General features: G+C 44.9%; 1 protein-coding gene across 1 annotated transcript in view; it reads left to right on the forward strand.

Annotated features, from left to right (window-relative positions):
- LOC138582292 (transmembrane protease serine 12-like) overlaps nt 1-21838 on the forward strand; it is a 456559-nt gene that overhangs the window by 197381 nt on the left and 237340 nt on the right. The window lies entirely within an intron of this gene.

Below are 21838 nucleotides of genomic sequence, written 5' to 3' on the forward strand. Positions count from 1 at the left end.
CATCACCAGGAGGAAACGCAATACTACCCAACACCAGAGAAGATTTGGTATCTAGCCCAGTAGGCCCGTGCGGTGGACTAGGTTGTTATGACACACAATTTAGTTTCAGTACATAATATGTACTCTACCTTGATCCTGATCTGCCAATGTTCGTGGGTGCACACGCATGCTAAGCGCTCATCCAAAGTAGGAATGCAGTATGACGATGCTACCGGGTAACCGAGGCAACCCTGCGTCTGAAACCAAGATGATATCTAACAAACGGAGAAGTGAGTGTGCACCACAGAGTAAAAAAATCTTTCAAATTTAAAGTCAATGTAAAGGTAAAGACTGAATATTCAAAATGCAGTTCAAAAGGAGCTGGCTGTGACAAGTCTGGAGACACACTGACTCAGAATTGCAACAAAAGCTAGAGACCAAGTAAAAATACCAGGTCACACAGTCGCTCTCAATGGGGCCCAACCTGGGCAGATAATTATTCAAAGTTCAAAACAGTTGGATCCGGTATCAAAGGTAATGTGCTCGTTCAAAATGAAAAGAGTCTGTTGGTTGTTTGTATCAAAGTGATAATTTATCCAAAGAAATTCAAAACAAAGCTATCACTAATGTATTCTTAGTGAGGAAGCAGTTGCCACAACTCATACGTAGTACAGACTTACAATGCCAATGCATTTCGGAAATCATTTCCTTGTTCAGGGCAAGTCTAGTGAATTCCAGGTAAGTAACATAATGCATCAATGTCAACATGATAAATGAATCAAACAAACGAAACAAAACACACATTATTGTGAAAATAAAAATGAAAACATACCAATCAGTTGTGATTCCAAGGGTGATGAGTCAAGGAAATAATAAATGAAAGACATGATGAGTGGATTGTCATGTAAATAACTAAAAACCGAAAAATGTGTAAAACTAAGTTTACCTTAGAGAACGTTTGTTGTTCATACCCAAAATAAGATAAGCAAACAAAATGTCAAGGATGCAGCGGCTGTAGTGTGAAACACGCTTATGTTTGCAAAAGGTGGATAACACTTTGATTATCCTTTTTCTGGCATCCGTGCTTGTTATACCACAATATTAAACTGGATCTTTTCCCATCATTAGATACGATCCACCTTTTTTCCCTTGACTCATCACCCTTGGAATTAGTTCTTTGTATTGGAAATGTTGCTAAAGATATTCATTCCCGATGCTTCCAAGACTATTAAGGCACACTTTGTGTCCGAAGATTTTGAAATAGGTTCACCTTTCACTGGTGTTAATTGAAGAAGATCTCCGAAACAATGACATGTTTTCCTCCAAAGAGTTCTTCGTAGTCTGTTTTGAGGACCTCTTGCAATCTGAGGCGAATCAAAGCCAACATTAGGTTGGAGACCATGCTCACCTCATCTATTAGGAGCATTTTCATTTGTTTGAGATCTCTGCGTAGCTCCATAGCAGATTCTGCTGAAAGTTTATAGTACTCTAGTTTGTTTTGGTGTTCTACTGGGAGGAGTGGCAATCGGTATACAGTGACTCCACCTATGTTGTAGGCAGCCAAACCTGTAGGGGCGTTTACAACAGTAGAAAGGTTGTTGTTTGTTAATTGTTGTAGGTATTTACTGATCATTCATATTAAGAATGTTTTACCGGACCCAGCTTCACCACTTACATACAGCAGTACAGGTTTGTAGTTGTCACAGGTGTAAGTTTTACTTTCGTGCCGTATACCATGTTCAATGGTTTCCCTTCTACAAAAATGGTATTCTGCTCCATGTTTAGTTGGGATTTCAGTACTGCCAACTCTTCTTCAGAGTGCTCATACTGAAGCATAGTGGTGGTTACTTCTGTCATAGCTAATTCTGCCTCATTTGCTATGAGTGGCTGTCCAAGTGGTTCTTGGCTGCCTGTTAGAGAAGGTTCATTGCTCTCAGAAGTGTCTATATTTAGTTGTGCTTGAAGGTCATCTTCTTGTTGGCGTTTATTGTGGCATTAAGACCCGAGGCGGCAGGCCAATACCGCCCCAGGTAATGCCCGGGGCAGTAGTTATAACGAAGCTCCGGGCATTACCGTGGGCAGAATTGGCCCGCCACCGAGGGTCTTATTGCCATTAGTACCCCGGCCCGTTAGACCGGGGTACTAATTGCTTTTTTTTTTCTGTTCCGAAACCTTTCGGAACAGAAAAATAAAAAAAGACGACCAAGAAAATGGCCGCCACCATGGAAAGGGAAAACGGAGTCCGTTTTCCCTTTCCATGGTGGCCACCGGGAGCGGAGGCGCTGGGAACACAAGTGTCCCCAGTGCGTCCGCTCCCGAAAAAGGATTAAAAAAAAAAGGTAAGTGGGGTTGGGAGGGCGGGAGAGGGGAAAAAAACTCACCTGCGTCCCCGGCGGGGGACGAGGGAAGCCCCCAGCCGTGTGGAGGCGCAGAGCGGGGATGGACGCAGGAACAAGAAGATAAGTTGGGGGGGGAGCGGTGGGAGGGAAGGGAATAAAAAAAAAGATTTACCCCCGTCCCCAGCGGGGGGGGGGGCGAAGGCAGCCTCTCAGCCGCAGGGAGGCTCGGAGAGGGGATGGCTCCGTTTCGAGCCTCCTCATTGGCTGAGGGGCTGCCACGCCCCTCGCCGGGAACAGAGTAGCCGGCACGCACGGCGTAACTGAGAATACCGTGTGGTATGGCTCGCAAATGAGCCAATCACCACACTGTATTCACTTTGCGCCGCGCGTGCCGGGTACTAATGTCCAATATGATTTTGTACTGTGTAAAGTTTTCATCTGTAATTGTACTTTCACTGGCATTGAAAGCATCTTCATAGGAGGTGTGGGTGGCTAATAAATCTTTTTCTTTTCTCCATGGTTTGAAAAGTTGTAGTAGAGCCATGTAGTACAGATCTTTGTGTTGAGTTTTTAATGACAGCTTCATATGATTAATCGGGCTCAGTTTGGTAAGTTTTACCAGGCTGCCTTCACAACTTTCCACTCTGTATCTACCTTTTTCTTCATTTGGTTTAATGTTGTTTTTGTATGCAAGGTTTTGGGCTATCTGGTACAGGCACAAGGCTTCTAAAGTAATACTCCTGTTCGGGTAATATGTGTCCAATAAGTTGTTCTTCAAAATGTCGTAGCTGTTGGGCTCGCTTTTGGCTATTGTTTGTATGTCTTCGTATGATTTAAGTACACTTTTTCTGGATGCAGCAGCCCAAGGCTTAGCGCACACTATGTTTTCAGATTTCCTATACAAGGCGGTGCCGGTTAAACGGTCAGTGGCTTCGCAGCTGCCACATCCTCTGTGTGACAGCAATTTAATGCCAAAGCTGTACAATTTTTGTGCCAGTGTTTTGTCAGATATGTCATCCCAGATGTCTTTGAGCTCTGTTTTCTCTGCTTTGGTTAAGTAGGCAGTGACATATCATGCAACGGCAGTGGAATTGTCTGCAATGCACTGTACATCAGCATTGGCATTCCATAGGAGGGCAATAATTGCATTGTAATCATTGATGTACTGTGATGCTTTGCTCCTTTTTATGCAGTATTTGTTCTTGGGTGATTTTCCTTTCACACTGTGATGAACGGAAGACATGAAGCTGTTTACTTGGCCTGGTGTTGAAATTGGTCTAGGGAAACCAAAGCAGCATTTGGTGTAGTATGTAAAATTGCAAAATTTGTGCTCGTAGGGCACTGTGTACTTTCCAAAGGGAGTTCACAAGTGACATATTTGTGAATGAACTGCAAAACAGTTTCATCACCCTCTTCGCCAAATTTAGGAGCATTTTTAATCCTCAAAAGCATGTGGATGTGTGGTGCTCCTCTGGCTTGATATATTTTTTCCCCAAAAGAAGTGTTCCACTTCTCCGAGGGGAGGAAGTGCTTTATTGCAAATGAAGTGCAGCATTGCAGGGAAGTGATGATGGAAGTAGCGTGTAACGTTTACTGGATCAAGAGAACAAAGCTCTCCTGGTGTTTTCATGTCTACACCTGTTTTGTTTTTGTTTGCTATGCGTAGGAAATTGTGCAAGTCTTCCCATGCATACTCTGCACAAATTAAAGTGACAAACCATGTGGGTGGGCCAAGGTTCCATAGCATACACCTTACATCTGTGTGCCGTCGGAGCCAGTACTCTTTCGTACCACGCATGTTTGCCAAGAGATTTGTAATACTTGACTGTAAAACTTCGTCCTTCTCTTGCACCTTTTGAAGTAGCTGTGTAGCAGACATGTTTTGAAAATGGAAACCTGTTTTTAATGTGTGGGCAACTCCATAACATAGCGTTGCCAGTTCACTTTCCAAGAGGAGGTGGAATATGTACTTCGCGTTCTGTCTAAATCTAGGGTCTTCAGAATACATTTGTAAACAGCAGTATTCTGATGCTGTTATTTGTGTGCATCTTTCATCATATCTTCCACCTTTGCCAGGCGGGAAGAGTAGAGGAAAGGCTTGTACTTCCACACTTTTTTCCCATATACTGATTAGCGCTCCTTTGGTTTGCTGCATTTGCTATGTTTCTAGTGCATCACCTATGGTGTCTTTGTAGTGCAGTGGGTGAATTGTATAGTGGTCTAAAATATTGGAGGCTGCAATAGGAGCTAGACGTTCAATATGGTGAGTTGTTGAGGAGTCCTAGATTATTTCAGTTGTTTCTCTCAGGTTTTCTTGAACATTTATTTCCTTGTATTCATTGTTTTCTTTAAGGTATTGCAATGCTTTCCTAAGTTTGCTTAAGTCCACCAGTTGCTGCCGCATTTCCTTGTCTTTTGTAGCTACACCATTTACCAGGATAATCAAAGATTCTTGGATTGGCCATTGCACTCGTAAAGTGTCTACATTTTGTTTGAGATCTAATTGTAAATAACTGCTTTACCACGAATGCCTCTCAGTAATTCGGTGGGAGACAATTTTGCAGTTTTCGGGTGAAGTCGTATTATTGCTTGAAAAGGGTGCACTGTTTGGATTATAATGCTCTAATAAAAAATTAAGCTGCTGCAGTGCGTTTGGCAGTGGAAATACTTCTGAATTGTTACTAATTGCTTGTGAATGCCTTGGTTACTGTCAAGTTTTGCAGTGCAGTATGTGCACAGTATGGAGGTGTTCGTAATTTCATATTTGTTTTCAGCTGTAAAGTACACAGCTAATTGAAACCATTGGGATTCCTCACTTCCTTCTATTTTCTGCATTACATCTATACTTTTGGTGCTCTTTATAGAGAAAGTTCTACGACAACACACACATACTTGGTTTGGCATTTCAGCAGATGTGCTTTTGAACTTTTGTATTTCTTTTATGTACGTGTGATATAAAAAGTTGGTAGCTGCACTGTTGTCCGCACTGTTGTCTGCAAATGCTGGAGTCTATTTCATCGAGGACTTCTTTGGCTGTACCGTGTAGGAGAATATCATTTAAATGTTGCCGTGCTAAAGCTGAACTTTTTGCATAGTACAGTTTGTAAACTATATTTCTGACTGTTGAATGGTGAGTTGCTAGCATTTTTATATGGTAGAAGGTGCTTTTGCAAGCAGGTCCAGAAATACAGGCTAAGGAATGTCCTTGTATACCAGTGTACTTGCGCACTGGACAAGAGTCCATAGTTTGCAGTATTTTTATTTTTATTTTGTCGTTGCCTTTGGCATACTGATGGAGGATTGCTGCAAAGATTTGATTGAGCATTGGAGAACGTTAAAGGCCATTTGTAGGTGAGGCATGTTGCAGTGGTGGAATGGTGAGTGCAATCTAAGTTTGATGGGGATATTTCTGAAAGCAGTGTTTCCTCTTCCATAATGGTATTGTGTATCTTTTCATACCCTCGTCCACTCCGATGTAAGGCAATTTGTTTTGTTTGTTGTTGTTTGTATGAATCTTCATTGTAGTATGACTCTGTGTTGGTGGTGTGACTCCACTCACCTGTACAAATGTGGGCAAAGGTATCTATGCTGATATTGCGTTTATTTCGAAGCAGTGCTTGCAATTTACCAATTAATCTTGTTAGTGGTTTCATTCTGTTCAAAAATACGTTTCACTATCATTGCACTGTCTACAAGAGCTTCTAGGATGACTTTTCTGCAGTAGGTTTTGAGGGTTGAGCGTGATTTCTGCCCTCTATTTATAAGGTTCTGAAGGACTCTGTAGTGGAATTCTTTTGGTAAAATTACTTTTTGAGAATGCTTGCTTGTGGTTATATTACCATTTGTACATGCTCTGTTAGCAGAAAAAGTGCGTTGTACTGTATTTAGTGGTTTTCTTTTCATTCGCACATGGCTACTTTCTGTGGTTTTATATTGCGTGGCTCTCTTTCTGCGTTGCTTTCTACGGGGTTGCAGTTTGGTAGGCATTGTGCAGTAGCTGTTGGCGAAGAAAGGGGAGTGTGGGTGTGCACATTCTAAAATGTGTATGTGTGCAATGTGCATGAGTGGGTCAATAGGAGGGTTGGCATATAAATGGAAGTGTGACTGTCTAGTGGTCTCTAAATTTCGGTTGGGGACAGTATCTTACTATGTGGGGATTATTCTAATGATGGCGACATAACAAAAACTGATCACCTGTAGAGGTGTCATGAGTAATAATGAAGTACATACTGGCGGGTTGCATCACATCTGTATGCTACAATACAACAATGGTGCACTCTTCTAGTAGGACATGCAACAGTATGATGGTATTGTACTTATTTTGTTGCTTGCTGAGAGTAGGTGTATTGCAGGTTGTATTTTGAAGTGCACACGGCAGTGGCTTTCCGGAGAGAGGTGGGTACTGCACCTGTATAAGAAGATGGTAACAAAATATATTGGTTAATGGCATAGTGTTTGCATTTGTGCAATACATTCTCCAAACCTATAGGGGGCTGTCTTGGCAGGAAGAGGAAGTGTGTGTGTATAAATGAAGGCTTATGATGTGAATGGGCACTTGGGAGCATAAGCATGTTTGTTAAGGGGGTAGGTGGGTTATTTGGGAGTGTATTGTATGACTTGTTATTAAACGTGTGTGTGTATTAGTGTAGGCCTAGTTACTATTTTTTTCTATTTCTATGTGTTTATAACGCGCCGACAGCCCGCAGGCCTCAGGGCGCGGAGAGAACCTGAGAAGAAAGTAGCATACAGAAACGGTAAAAACTGAGGACAGTTCAAGAAGGACAGGTAATCATATGTATACCTAGGGAAGACCCTGGAATGTCAGGAGGCTATTGAAATAGGTGAGTTTTCAGTAATTTCCTGAACTTGCTATAATTTCCTTCGAGTCTTAGATTCCCTGGGAGGCTATTCCAAAAGTTAGCTGCTCTGAACGGAAAAGCTCTGCCACCACCTGCTGCTCGTTTCACCCTAGGGATAACCAGGTGGCCTATGTTGGCTGCTCTCAGGTTTCTCCTAGGTATGTAGAGTGAGAATTTCTCTTTAAAGTATCTTGGCGCCTTGCCATGTAGGCATCTGTGGACGATCGTCATGGCCTTGAAATAGACTGTCTCTTCAATTCTGAGCCAATGAAGATCTTTACTTGCAGCCGATATGTGTTTTCCATATTTAATTTTCTTAGCAATGCGAACGGCCTCATTTTGCATGACCTGGCATCTTTGCAACTCTTTCTTGGTGGCACCCACCAGTAGCGCATTGCCGTAATCCAGACGGGATAAGATGATCGCTCTTACGATGTTTGCAGCGTTTGTTTCACTTGTGTAAGGTCTGATGGCTCTCAACAAGCGCAAGTACTATGTGTTTGTTGTTTTTATGTAGATAATTTACTTGTGCTTCGGCCCCCACTGATGCTTTTACCAACATCCTTTCAAAATGCAGTACTTCGCTTTGTGGAAGGATGACAAAAAGGTGCGGAAAGTGGCACTGAGTGCAAAGCTGAATGATTTTGTGCGTGCATTTGCATTTACTTCTCCGCATATGTATGCTTGCTACATTAGTGCAGACATTGCTTCTGGGCTTTAATTTCCTTATGCACGCTTATGTATGTTGCTGTTGTAAATGCACACATACATTTTTTCATTGTTTAACTACTGTTATCTATGCTGTGCAGCAGGAAACTGTCGTTATGCTTGCAATGTATGCACTTGGCTTAGTTTGGTGGGGAACGCTGTCTGATCACTTTGTGTGCGATTTTTACAAATTTGATAGGACTTGCGTTAATGGGGGAAAGCCTTGTAAAATTGACGGGACAAAAGAACAGAGTAACCGTTTCCATACACCAATGGCTGTTATGGGCAAATAGCAACTTTGCCACCACCTACCACTGTAGGAGCCATTTAATGGTAGGTGATGGGAGAATCAACAGTACGAATTTTGAGTATATTATGGAGATTCACAGCTAGGTACTCTGTGCTGCGCATTCATAACACAGTTGCCAATGTACTGTACAAAGAGTAGTAATACCTACAAGTCGTGGTGATGGGTAGCGATGCCAATGTACGTGGGTGCAGAACTCGTAGATCGTTTTACAGTATTTTCCCATGCAGGTGGTTTTGATTTACAGGACACTTCACCTCTGTGTTTTTAATGGTTGGTATGGACTGTTCAATAGATGTGAAAGCGTTACATGCATAATTCTTGGATGTACTTGGTGGATGCGTATGCGACCGTTTAACAGTTGCCAATCAGGGAGTTCTGTTAAAAAGTACTGGAAAGGGAAAGAGGAGTGGCCCTGCTTTACTGGGGCGCAACCCTCGCGGTAGTTGCGGATAGCGCACGTGCTACATGCTGTCCTTTTTAATGTGCTTGCCATGGAAATGGGACTACGGATTATCAAATCAGGTGTATGTCTGCTTTTCTGTTCCATGCTAGGATGTTCTTCTGTGGCCATGGGAACTGTAGTGCTTCTAGTGTGACGTTTGTCAGTGGAGTTGATATGTTTCCCCTTATACAAATTAGTCTTCTGTGCACTATGTACAATGTATGTTGCAGACAATCGTGTAATAATTTGCAGAGGAAAAGCAGAGAGCAATCCTAGTACACAAAAAGGAGTTTCATTACACGTTGCTTTACAAAGATTACAAGAAAACACCACCAAGATGCTCATTTTCTATGATGCTTAAAATATGTTTGCGCAGCCCCCCACACAAACCAATATGTTTTCGAAAGCCTCGCCAGTTGGAGGTGCGCACATGCTAAATCTGGGTATTTTCAGGGTGGCTGCAATGGAAAATGGGACTGTGCAGGAGTTGGGATTGGTCAATACGATTTCCTGGATGTGGTGTGTAGCAACAGAATGTGCCAGAACGTCTGTTTGCAAATAGGAGTCGAGATGACCACGGGGACGGTTGTACCATTCATTAGGCGAACTATATAAGGCTTTTGGACGACTCCTGGGTATATTTGGTGCAAGTTTACTCAGAACGCTGTGCACTGGCAGCACACCTTGGGTTCCATAATGTCCATGTGCACTGGTATGGAATACGTGGGATAAAGTGGGTCCTCTTTGTGCCAGTTTGGTGACGTTCGCTCATCCAGACATTACTATTGTTCATTGTGGAGGGAAAAGTTCAGGGCATGTTAGCGGCATCTCACTGCTGTTTGCGATGAAAAAGACATTACGGCAACTCATGGAAATGTTTCCATAGTTGCACATGATTTTTTCTCACATTGCCCAGAGACAGATGTGGCTGCGTTCTTCCTCATGTGGGCCACAAATGGAGAAAGCGCGGTGCAATGTAAGAAAGGCTCTTTGCGCTTTTTTGCAAGACGTTGGCATGTCCTCCTTCCACAATGAAAACATTACATTTCATAGTAGCAACATTTTTCGTTCAGATGGAGTTCATCTGACTGATGCTGGCAATTAGCTTTTTCTGCGCAATATCCAAAATGCAGTGCATCGCTTCCTACAACTTTAGCAAGCATTTACCTGTGGTTGTTCACCACTTCCAACATTGCAAACACAAACAGCACAAAAAGGCTCTCTTCCGAGCCATCACTTCGTTTTGCAAATGTGTACACTGCTTTTGACAGAGTCCCACCACCCATTGTTGCCATCCCTGTACGCGGCGCTCATTGGGTGCGCCACCGCCTGCATGCTTTCATTCAACTTCTATTTTTCAACAGTGCAAGGTGGCTCTGAAAAGAGCCTTTTTGTTCCCCCCCTCCTTCTCGTTGTGTAGCATTTTTCCTGTTATATGACACACTACAAAAGACAGGCATGGAAGGGAGATTTGGCAAGGGGTATCAACCACAGGGATAAGAAATCGTACGTGGAGAGCAGAAGATGTAAGGTGCACCTCACTTGGGAAGGGGCACTCTTTGTCATGCTCCTGGACCGAAGCCTCAAAAGCACTTCGAAAATGTACTCCCCTACACAGTACCATGTCGCAGTATATGCACAATACAGTGACCTTTGAAAGGTGCGAGTCTGTTGCAGTGCGTATGTCCTGCAAGAGAGTTTGCTGGATGCGCTGGCCCACTGGATTATGCCTAGTGGTGGCAGGAGCAGATGCGGAGAGTGCTGCAGAGGAAAATAACCTACTGCCTGCTTGGAAGGGGACAACCCTCCGAACAGCTGCCTGGTGGCTCGCTTTCAGGTGCCGCCGCATGGAGGTGGTGCCGTAGCTGTACAAGCCAGGTTTTCCACGACTGAGTACCATGCATTGCACCTGGTTTGCATGCGATTTTGGGACATCTCGGACGATCCTAAATAGTTTCCACACCCACGACTCACGCTGGCTGCAGGCAATGGGGATTCCCTCTACTTTATCCTCGTTTCCTTTCTGATGTCCCTCCACATTATGAGGCCTGTTCGCTTGGTCAGGACCTTCAGAAGGAGGTGTTCGTGATGAGGGCGTTGGTGCTCCTGAGTTAGAGGTAGTAGCAGAAGCTCTGGTGGCCATTACTTGGAGAGGTACTTTGCAGGCACACAATTGGTGAGAAAGCAATTTCTGCACGAACCAATATGCACTGCTGCTCTTCTCTGGACAGCCAAACAGGGATTGCAGCGCACTTGTGGGGTGTGCCCTTTTATAGGACTGTTGTGGAGCATGTGCCACTGGAAAGCAGGCCTAAGCCTTTACCTGCAATACCTACATGCAGAAGTAAGAGTGTAAGATCTCTGTAAGCATCCGTGCTCACTGTAACACTCCATACATTGCAGGAAATTGTCCTTTTTTGATGTGCACAATCTGGCTTGTGTCCGCTAAATAAGGGCCCACGCGCATCTTTGTTCCGTTACCATGGTGATGTCGCCATTGCTCTCCATTTGGACGCCAATCTGCAGCACGTATATTGCCCGTAATACTTTGTGGCCACGTGCATAGCTCTCCTACGCATACCCTTGCCATCCCCCGACTACTTAAATATTCGGTACACGTGCATTGAACATTTCTACATAAGGTTGGTGTGCGCACGATACAGTAGGTGGAATGTTTACGTCCAAAGGTACTCGCATGCCGTGGGTGCGCGCTTCCACCTACTACAACTGAATCACACGTTTCTTTGCATATGTTGCCCAGGGACGGTGTTACCAGGCATCACAGGACAAGAAACGCATGTGTGCGACCAACAAACGTACAGTCCTGCAACTACTTACAGGTGGTTCTGTGCATGCAAACATGCGGACCATAGTGGCGTCCTACAGATGCTTCCATTGTGATTGCGCGTAGGGCAGCCAGGTGCAGCGGTGGTACAACTCCTCCATTTGCCTCACTTGCAATCATCCGCACCAGTGCTCTGCCCTTCACGCTTACAATGGCCTTCTTAAAACAAAGGAAAAGGCACATATACAATCAGTAAACATTTACATATCAATCTTTATTAGCACACATTCATAGCCACTATTCAGAAAGAGAAGGGGGACCAGAAACAGATACATATACTGGGGATTTCGCCATTTCGAAGGGATTGTGTCCTCCGACGTATTCCTTATCTTTGATGTTATTCATTCCAGCTTGCTGGCCTTGGAAAATGTTTTCAGTAGAGGGCGCTGCGTGTCCTTTGACAGCCTCCGTATCGGTGCTGATGTCATCATGAGTATAAATAGACTCACGCAGCGTCTGTTGCTAGGTTCCGTTTTTCCGCGCTTCGTGGGTCTCGGAAACATGACGCTCGGTTCCTTTCTTATTCTTCGAAGATTATTACTGTTATACGATGGCTTCTTCATCCGAACCATCGACTCCATGGTCCAGTTTCAAAAAATGTTGTGACTGTGGAAAGAAAATGTCGTTAACGGATCCTCACAGGATCTGTTTGTGCTGTCTGGGATCGGAGCATCACTGTTCGGAATGTGAGGACTGTATGTCCATGACGGCGAAAGCCTTGAAGGAGCGTAAGGGGAAGTTGGAAAGAGGTAAGGACTTTAAAACTTCTACTCCTCAAAAGTTTCTTAGGCTGAGTCGAGACATTCGTCTCCTCGTCGACAAAAGAAACATTCTCGTTCAAGATCTCGAAGCGGGTCTCACCAGTCTTCGAGATCAAAACACTCTAAGAAGAGGCGTTGTAGATCTCCCTCTTCTTCTTCCTCCACTTCCCCAGAAAGGGTCACCTGTCCCACGAAACACAGCTCTCCGGTTAAGTGGGAGGAATTCTGTAAAAAAAATGCTTAGCGTCTTCGAGAAAGCGGCCTCGACCCCCTCAGAGACGTCTAAAGGTGATACCCTGGGTGAAAGACCCGAAAAATCAAAACGCTGTGAGTCGTTGAACCCGGCGAGAGAAAGTACTCGAGAGCGCCATGAACCCTCGAGTAAAAGCAATAAGACCACGTCAGTGACGCCATCGTCGAAGATTCCTTCGACTCACAAATCTGCGTCATCGACGCCTTTGTCGAAGGGCCCTTAGACGCATAAATCGGTTTCATTGACGCCGTCTTCGACACCACTATCGACCCCGATAAAGGACAAACTTACAACTGTCACTTTGTCACAGGCAGCAGAGGTGTCGAAGGCTCCGACCATGACGTTGAGGATGCCACTGACCATCTCGATGACGCCGAGTAGGATTCCAATCCTCTCAAGTGCATTAAGGTCTTTTCAAACTTTTTCGACAGCTTTTTCAGGATTGTCAAAGCCTACGACTTCCACGTCGACAACCTCGACGCATTCTCATGCAGTGACAACAAATTCTGCTCCTTCTACCCTAGAAATGGGTTTTAAACCATATCCTAGGTCTGACTACTTTAGAACCTTGTCCTCTATATATGAGGAAGGGGAGGATTCTGACTATGAGAGACCTTTTGGTTTGCAAAGGACTACAATACCCAAGCAAGAGGAATTAATCTCTGAGGACAACAGGTTAAAAGACCTTCAAGAGTCTCTACATGAGGCAAGTGGTTTAGATACTTCTCCAGAAGTAGAGTTTGTTAAACCAGACCCTGGAGAGCATGCTGAGACCCCTTATAGGATTCTGATGACCAGAATAATCGAATTCATGGGGTGGACTACACCTACACCTTCTTTTCAGCAGGATGACCTTACTGATATTTTAGATAAAGGTCCACAGGAGGATCCTGTTGTTCCTTTTCATACTGCTCTGCAAAGAAAATATCTGCTAATTGGGAAACTCCTGAAGTTATCCCGGCAGTAAATAAAAACTTTCTGCTAAATACAGAGTATCGGCTTTAGATCCGGAATATCTGAGCAAGCATCCAACTCCAGAGAGTTTAGTTGTACAAGCAGCGACTTAATCTAACAGTAAGTCGGCATACCCTACTATTCCACAGGACAGGGAAGATAAAAGATTTGATGCCATGTCAAAAATAGTATTTTCGGCATGTAGCATGGGCTTAAGTTGACTAACGCCACTTGCACGCTAGCAAGATTCAGCCACACACTTTGGCAGTGTGCTTCATCTGTGGCTGACTGTCTCCCAGAAGGAGAAGAAAGGGATGCATTCTTACACATTATCAGGGATGGAAAGGATGCAATGTGCGAGTCCCTCCAAACAGGCATTGATTCTGCTGACAGCATCAGTGGGGCCATGGCGGCAAGTACCACAATCTGCAGATTTGCGTGGTTGCGGAAGTCTGGTTTTGCTCCAGACGTGCAAGCCAGACTTCTGAACATGCCCTTTGACAGCACTTCTTTATTTGGAAAGAAGGCTGATGACAGCCTGGAGAGATTTCAAACATCCAAGGCAGCAACGAAATCCCTTGGGGCTGCAATCCGGCAGACTCCAAATCGTCTCTCAGGAGCTTTCTGAAGGGGTAGGTCTTTTCGCTTTTACTCCGCATTCGGAAAAGGCAGAGGACAGCCAGCTCAAAGGGGCCAGAAACGATTCACCCGTGGTGGACGGGTCAAAGGTACAAAAGCCGCAGCAGCAGGTGCCACTTTACCCTCGGCATCTGCGTCAGCCGCTTTTAAACCCCTCTGAGGACTCCCCTCACAAGACACCAGTAGGGGGCAGGTTAACTCAACAGCTGGCAGAATGGCAGCCTATTACGTCAGATGCTTGGGCATTGGAGACAGTTGCCCAAGGTTACTGCCTGCCCTTCCTACACATTCTTCAGAGTCATCCACCGGGGAACAACTCTTTGAAGCTTCCAGCCCCGCTCCTTATGCAGGAGATTTTAGACCTGCTAGAGAAGAGTGCCATAGAACCAGTACCCATAGCGGAGAGGAACAAGGGTTGGTATTCCCCCTACTTCCTAGTACCAAAGAAGGACGGAGACTGCGACCCATCTTGGACTTGCGAGAATTGAACAAATTCCTCAGGAAAGACGAGTTCAAGATGGTAACCCTTTCTCAGATCCTTCAGGCCCTCCACCTTCAGGACTGGTTGGTATCTCTAGACCTTCAGGATGCTTATTTCCATGTGCCAATCCATCTCAAACACAGGAAATACCTGAGGTTCACAATTGGCAATTCTCACTATCAATTTCGAGTTCTGACATTTGGGCTGACCTCCGCCCGAAGGTCTTTCCCAAGCTAATGTCGGTAGTGGCTGCGAGTCTAAGGAGGGAAGGGATCCACGTCTACCCCTACCTGGACGATTGGTTGATCAGAGCAGTATCTCCAGAAAAAGCTCAGATCCAGCTAGATTATGTCTGCCACTTCCTTCACAGGCTGGGCTTCTCCCTCAACTTAAAGAAGTCACAGATGATACCATCACAGAAACTCCAGTTCATTGTAGCAGTCCTGGGCACTTCCCTGGGAAATGCCTCGCCACCAGAGGTGAGGGCTCAAGATATTCTACAGATGGTCATCAAGTTTCAAAATGCCCAAACTCTACCATCCTTCGACTTTTTGAGCTTGCTAGGCCTCATGGCATCCTGCAACTTCCTAGTGCCAGAGGCTCGCCTGAGAATGTGATCCCTCCATTGGGCACTAAGAACCAAGTGTTCACAATTCTCGGGAAGAATGTCAGATCTCCTACAAGTCCCGGACAGAGTAGCTCGAGACCTTCAGTCGTGGGCCTGTCGGGAGAACATCTTGAAAGGAGAACAGTTTTGGCAACCATGGCCGGAGATAATGGTAGTCACGGATGCCTCACTCACGGAGTGGGGAGCCCATGCCAACGACTTGACCATCAGCGGTCGTTCGTCTCCATCGGAGTCCAGACTACACATCAACCTGTTGGAGCTGAGAGCAGTCAGACTAGCGCTGAAAGCTTTTCTACCATCATTACAGGGAAAGAATGTCCTGATAATGACGGACAACACAGTGGCCATGCACTACCTCAACAAAAGAGGTGGTGTAGGGTCACTGCCACTGTGCAGAGAGGCAATTCAGCTCTGGTTTTGGGCAATTCAAGAAGGAATATCTCTATCGGCAGTTCACCTAGCCGGAGAGAAAAACTTGACGGCGGACGCTCTGAGCAGGCAGATCATAGTCTCCCACGAGTGGGAGCTAGCTCAGGAAGAGATCTTCACCCTTTGGGGAACCCCTCAAGTGGATCTGTTCTCCACCAGCATCAACAAGAAGTGTGATCAGTTTTGTTCAAGGGAATTTACCCCGAGAGGAGCTCTAGGGGACGCGTTCGTAGTGGACTGGGAGTTTCCACTTCTGTACGCGTTTCCTCCGGGCCTTGTCATTCCTCAAATGATCAGGAGGTTGAGAAGATTCCAGAAAGCCATGATCCTAATTGCCCCGGATTGGGCCAGAAGAACGTGGTACCCGGACCTTCTAGACATGTCCATCTGTCCTCCGATTCGTCTTCCGCAAAGAGAGGATCTTCTCTCGCAGAAGGGAGGTCAGGTTCTCCATCCAGACATCAGAACCCTCAACCTTCAAGCTTGGTTTTTGAAAGGTTGAGATACAAGGATTGGGATCTCCCGGATGATGTCATGGAGGTGTTGCTTTCAGCTAGAAGGCCAGCAACAAAGACTTTATACCGCTGCCGTTGGAACAAATTTTGCAGCTGGTGTAGAGAAAAGAATATTGAACCCTTTTCATGCAATACACCAATGGTGTTATGTTTCTTGCTTTACTTAGCAAATTCAGGTCTTCAAATTGGTACGATCAAGGGCTACCTCGCAGCGCTGTCAATCTTTAAGCTTATTTCTGAGGAGCCTTCATATTTCAAAATATCCCTGGTAATTCAATTTCTGAAAGGATTAACTAATGTTTATCCCCCAAAGGCTTTTCAAGTTCCATTGTGGGACCTAAATCTAGTCATAAAATTTCTGATGGGTACTCCTTTTGAACCACTTCCTTCCTGTTCATTAAGATTTCTCACTCTTAAAACAGTTTCTCTAGTGGCTATAACTTCCGGCAGGAGAGTGAGCGAATTACAAGCTCTATCTCGCAAATCTCCTCATACAGTACTTCATAAAGACAAGGTTGTTTTACAAGTGAAGCCTCATTTTCTCCCAAAGGTGGTCTCTGAATTCCACATTACTCAGAAAATAACCTTACCTTCGTTCTATCCTCCTCCCCATCCAGGGAAAGAGGAAGAGAGATTACAAAGGCTGGATCCATGGCGTGCCTTGAGTTTTTATATGAGTAAGCAGACCAGTTGTTTGTAGGATACGCAGGACACAAATTAGGACTGCCAATCACAAAACAGACCATTTCAAGATGGATCATTTTAACCATTCTAGAATGCTACATATTGGCAGGAAAAGAACCCCCTGAACATCGTAGGGCTCATTCAGCCAGGGGTATCGCAGCCTCTTCGGCCCTCCAAAGAGGCGTCCCAATTAAAGATATATGTGCGGCTGCCACATGGTCGTCCGCACATACTTTAACCAAATTTTACAGCCTGGATTCCTCCTCTAGCCAGGAGACAAGATTTGGGAAAGCTGTGTTGCATTGTGTACATCTTTAAAGGGAAATATTGAATCTTTACTCCCACCTCCTCTTTACACTACTGCTATGGGAGTCTATCAAAGATAAGGAATACGTCGGAGGACACAATCCCTTCGAAGAACAAGTTACTTACCAAACTGGTAACGTTCTTTCGATGGGATGTTCCTCCGACGTATTCCTTATCGCCCCTTCCACCCATCCCCGCAGTAAAACTTCCCTCATAGTTGCAGTTTACGCTCCTTCAAGGTTACTAACCAATGAATGCAAAGCAAATCTGAACTTCAAAACGGAACTGAGCAACGGACGCTGCGCGAGTCTATTTATACTCATTATGATGTCGGTGCCCATACGCAGGCTGTCGAGGGACACCGACTCGAGGGACGTCGATGCGCAGCGCCCTCTACTGAAATTTTTTTCCGAGGCCAGCAAGCTGGAATGAATAACATCAAAGATGAGGAATACGTCGGAGGAACATCCCATCGAAAGAACGTTACCAGTTTGGTAAGTAACTTGTTCTTCTACAAGCTGCTGGTGAGTGGAAGAAGGGATTGAGGTCTCATCGAAGCGTCTGTCATGACACGCAATTTGCGGGGATGGGGTGCTGGAAAATGGGGAAGGCGGGCATGTGCAAGTCGGGCAGTGATACCTTATTTTTCCCCATAATATGTTCTTCTACAAAAAATTCCATGGCAGCAAATTTGAGGAACAATTGATCGATTTTGGCATCCAGGCGGTCTACTTTTATATCTACAACTCGCTCATTTCTTCATGCAGAAAATTCTCTTACAGCCATTCTAGGGTGGTAGCCATTGCTGCGCACAAACAGAAAACATCATGCTTTCCTACTATTGTACGCTACCGGACCTGTGCAATTATAACAAACAATAGGGTACTTACCAGGTTGCAGTGATGTTCTGCTCTCAGTAGTTGGCGTCCCTAACTCTGCCTCTTCGTCCTTTCTTGGATTGTGAAGCAGGTGTGCGGTAAGGTTGATGAAGGCAAACATCACTTCTCTTGTTGGTGCTTTCCATTATGCTACATACCCTATGCCTTTGCGCTCTTTGTTGCGAAAGTACAGACTTTGTATAGCTACTGCATTTTCCCTTACCATTCACGCACTTGCTGCTTTTTCTGTATGTTTTTTGTCTTTGCTGCTTGTTACCTCTTTTTATGACCACCACTCCCTTTTTCAGCACGTTGGACTCAACCTGATGTCCACGAACAGATGCACTGTTCCCATCCACTGTGGCTTTTAGTATAGAGCCACCGGCTTCAGTATGCTGTACAGTACATCTATACAAACTAAGCGTATCCTGTTAAACACTAATGAAATTCAGTGAAAGAAACATTATTAAAGGGACGTTATGGTTCAGTTGCGCTACTGAAACCCTATCGCCTTTACTGAAAAAACTATGAAAAAGCAACGTTATGCTTAAGGATCCTACTAAAAACTTATGAAATTCACTAACTAAAAACGTTGTTAAAGGGACATTATGGTTAAGTTGCACTACTAAAAAAACCTATGAAATTCAATGCAAAAACATTGTAAGAGGGAACCCCAAGAAATATGACAGTTGTGGTAAGGTACGCAACCATAACTCGCGCTACCACTGTGCACTGCACGGACTAACACCCATGACCTCAAAGATGACATCACAAATGTCATTGATGTGTTTATCCCCAGGCAGTGTTTACAAATTGCAATTTTGATTTTACCATATTTGAATGTCATTCCAGCCCAAGGAAATGGAGGAACATTGACTGCAGCCGGTAAGTTGCCTAATTTCGATTTGCCCCTTACTAACAACAAAGCTATAACCATGAGAAGGGGCTTAAGTTCTTATTAATCAACATTTTTATAAGATGTGCTTGTACCACTTGCATATATTTCATATGTAAACTTTACCATTTGACAAGACCGGATGTAGACATTTAGTTATGTTGCATTAATATTACACACCCGTCTAGGTGCTTCTCATTGAGTGACAGCAGGCAATTTGTGAGACAAACCAGATATTAGTATTGAAACCAAAATTCCGCATTACAACCTTCTCTCATTTGTGTTCTGTTGGCAGACAGCTTATGTTCTTATCACTTCCTCTAAAAGATTGTTTTCCGACCTAACCAAAAGTAGACAATTAGCCGTAACAATTACCTGTCTTGCACTCAACTGTAGAACACGCTGCCTTCTCCAAACCTTGGTCAGCAGGAATCTGAAAACACTCTTTCAACTAACATAACATAGAAGATGAAAGGCTTGAATTAATAGAGCGGAAGCAATAACTTTCTAATACATTCAACTTTAAAAGCGTCCTTGTAATATTATGTAGCTAAAATGGGGGCGAAGGGACGTAGTTTGTAAAATGCAGACAGTTTGTTGAAGGGGCAGAATCTGATGACGGTGCAGAGTCTGGCAGAGGTAGAGTAAAGTTGGGGGCACATGGATTTATTTCAGCCTAGGGCAGCAGAAAGCCTAAATACGCCACTGTTGGAGGCCTGATCCAGAGGCCTGGCAGCAGAGCAGTATCAAACAAGTTCAAAGCCCAAAAGCTTGATAGAAGGGTGCTGCAGATTAGAGACCAGGGATGTATGGGGTAAGCCGGAAGATGTAGCACAGTGTTCCAGCCATTAGCACCCTGGGCGGGGGCACTAGCCAACCTGGCTGAACACAATCGTTTTTTGTAAACTTTCTTTATTAAAACACATGGTACAGATCAACACTAGACATAGTGATGGAGACATAAAATCCATAAATGAGTATTTGGGCACAGACAGAATGGTGAAAGGCAACAAATAATTATGCAATCAGTAGTATGTACCAGCAGAGGTTGGACCCCACAAGGCATGAGGCTAAAGAAGTGGTGGGAGGTGCCAATGCACTTATAATCAGTTTGGTTGGGGATCGCCTTGCGTGCGTGCCAAATACACTCTCAAGGGTTGCCTGATGTACTCCGGACGAGATTCTATTGGCAGCATAGAAGCTCATTGTTATTCTGCCTCACTCGCCCAAGAAACAGCACACAACTATTGTTTGGTGGTCGATGGTGAAGTGGGCTTTGACCAGTACATCAATAAACATCGCATTGCAAGTATCGGGAATAAATTAACAATCTTGTTCGCCCTCCCCACCCGCTCCTCATATACATGGCAAAGACAGTGCATGGGAGTAATATCCAGCTTGCTACCAATAATATCAGTGAGCACAGAACAAATATCCGACCATTACCTGCCTAGGTTAGGCCAACTCCACGCCATATGAAAGTACCCAGCATCGTCTTCCCCACACCTAGGGCAGCGGCCTGCACTTGTTTGGGTAAAGAGCTTTAAATGGGCCGGTGTGTAATGGTATCTATGCAGGACTTTGAGCTGAATTAGGCGGAATCGGGAGTTGTAGGAGACTTCCTGAGTCTGTGCGCCCAGATCTCATCCGTAATCTCAATATTTTGGTCTGCCACCCATCTGGAACAGAGTTCGATTAGGGGGGGGACAACACTCGCCTTGGATTAAATTATACAGAGAAGACCCAATACCACTAGGGCCATGCATGTCCATAATATATCCCAGCAGGGGGGAGTCCTCAGGTTCAACTCGGAAGCTCGCCTACCATACCCTGAACATCCTGCAAATGTTGATGTATTGAAGCCACTGTGAAGAGTTGTATTGCATGAGTGCTGGGATGTCATATGCAGAGATACAGTTCCCATCAAGATGCATATTCCCTAGTACGCTAAATCCATTCTGTGACGAGTGGCGCTCGGTAGCCACATCCACTCTGGAGAGACCCAGGATACAGTTCCACAACGGGAAGTTCACATGCTAGGGATGATTGACCCCCAACTAGTTTCCAAACCTTACTCCAGGCTAGGGCTGTGACGCTCAGAGGGTCTTAAGAGCAGGGGTCTGCACACAAAATAGATAACAAAAGACATCGGATATCTCGCTCACCAGCTGAGTATTTTACAACTTTGATGTGCGGGATAGCCACTTTTACCGCAAACCAGAACAACGCATGTTGCGCCTGTGCCGCCAGCTAGTACAGCTTAAAGTTAGGGGCAGCAAACCCCCTTCGAGTGTAAGGCATGGTAAAGGTATACCACTTGAGGGGTACCACACTGGAGTGCCAGAAGAAGGTATTAATGACAACTTCTAGGTCTTTGAATAATTTGACACCGGGCCATAGCAGTATGTTTTGAAAAAAGTAAAGCAATTTTGGGAGAACTACCATCTTGAGTAACGCTATTTTACCTGCGATGGTTGGGTTTTGAGGCACGCTAAGTACCAAGTATAATTGCAGTCTAATAAGGCATTGGGTTGCTTGTGTACAGTAACCCCCAGGACCGTATCTCAGTAGGGGCCCACGAGAAACGCATTAAATTGCAGGGTTTGGGCACCGCATCTGTAAGGGGAAAGATCTCTGACTTGTTACAATTTACCTGGAGACCAGACACCTCCCTGAAGGCAACGACATCTTGCATGATAATGCTCAAGTGGGTTTGTGGATCTCGTACATAAAGTATTGCGTTGTCTGCATAGAGGCATATAATTTCGGGCTTCCGAGTCATCCGATGCCTCTATGCCTGATAAGGTCTGCCAGCGGTTCTATAGCTATAGCAAACAGCAAGGGCGACCGGAGACGCCCCTGGTGGGTGCCTCTAGCTATACTGAGCGGGCTGACAGCATTCTATTAGTGCAAACTCTGGCGACCAGAGACGT

The sequence above is a fragment of the Ambystoma mexicanum genome, chromosome 3q (assembly GCF_040938575.1).
Source record: "Ambystoma mexicanum isolate Mex_15411 chromosome 3q, UKY_AmexF1_1, whole genome shotgun sequence".
Lineage (NCBI taxonomy): Eukaryota > Metazoa > Chordata > Amphibia > Caudata > Ambystomatidae > Ambystoma > Ambystoma mexicanum.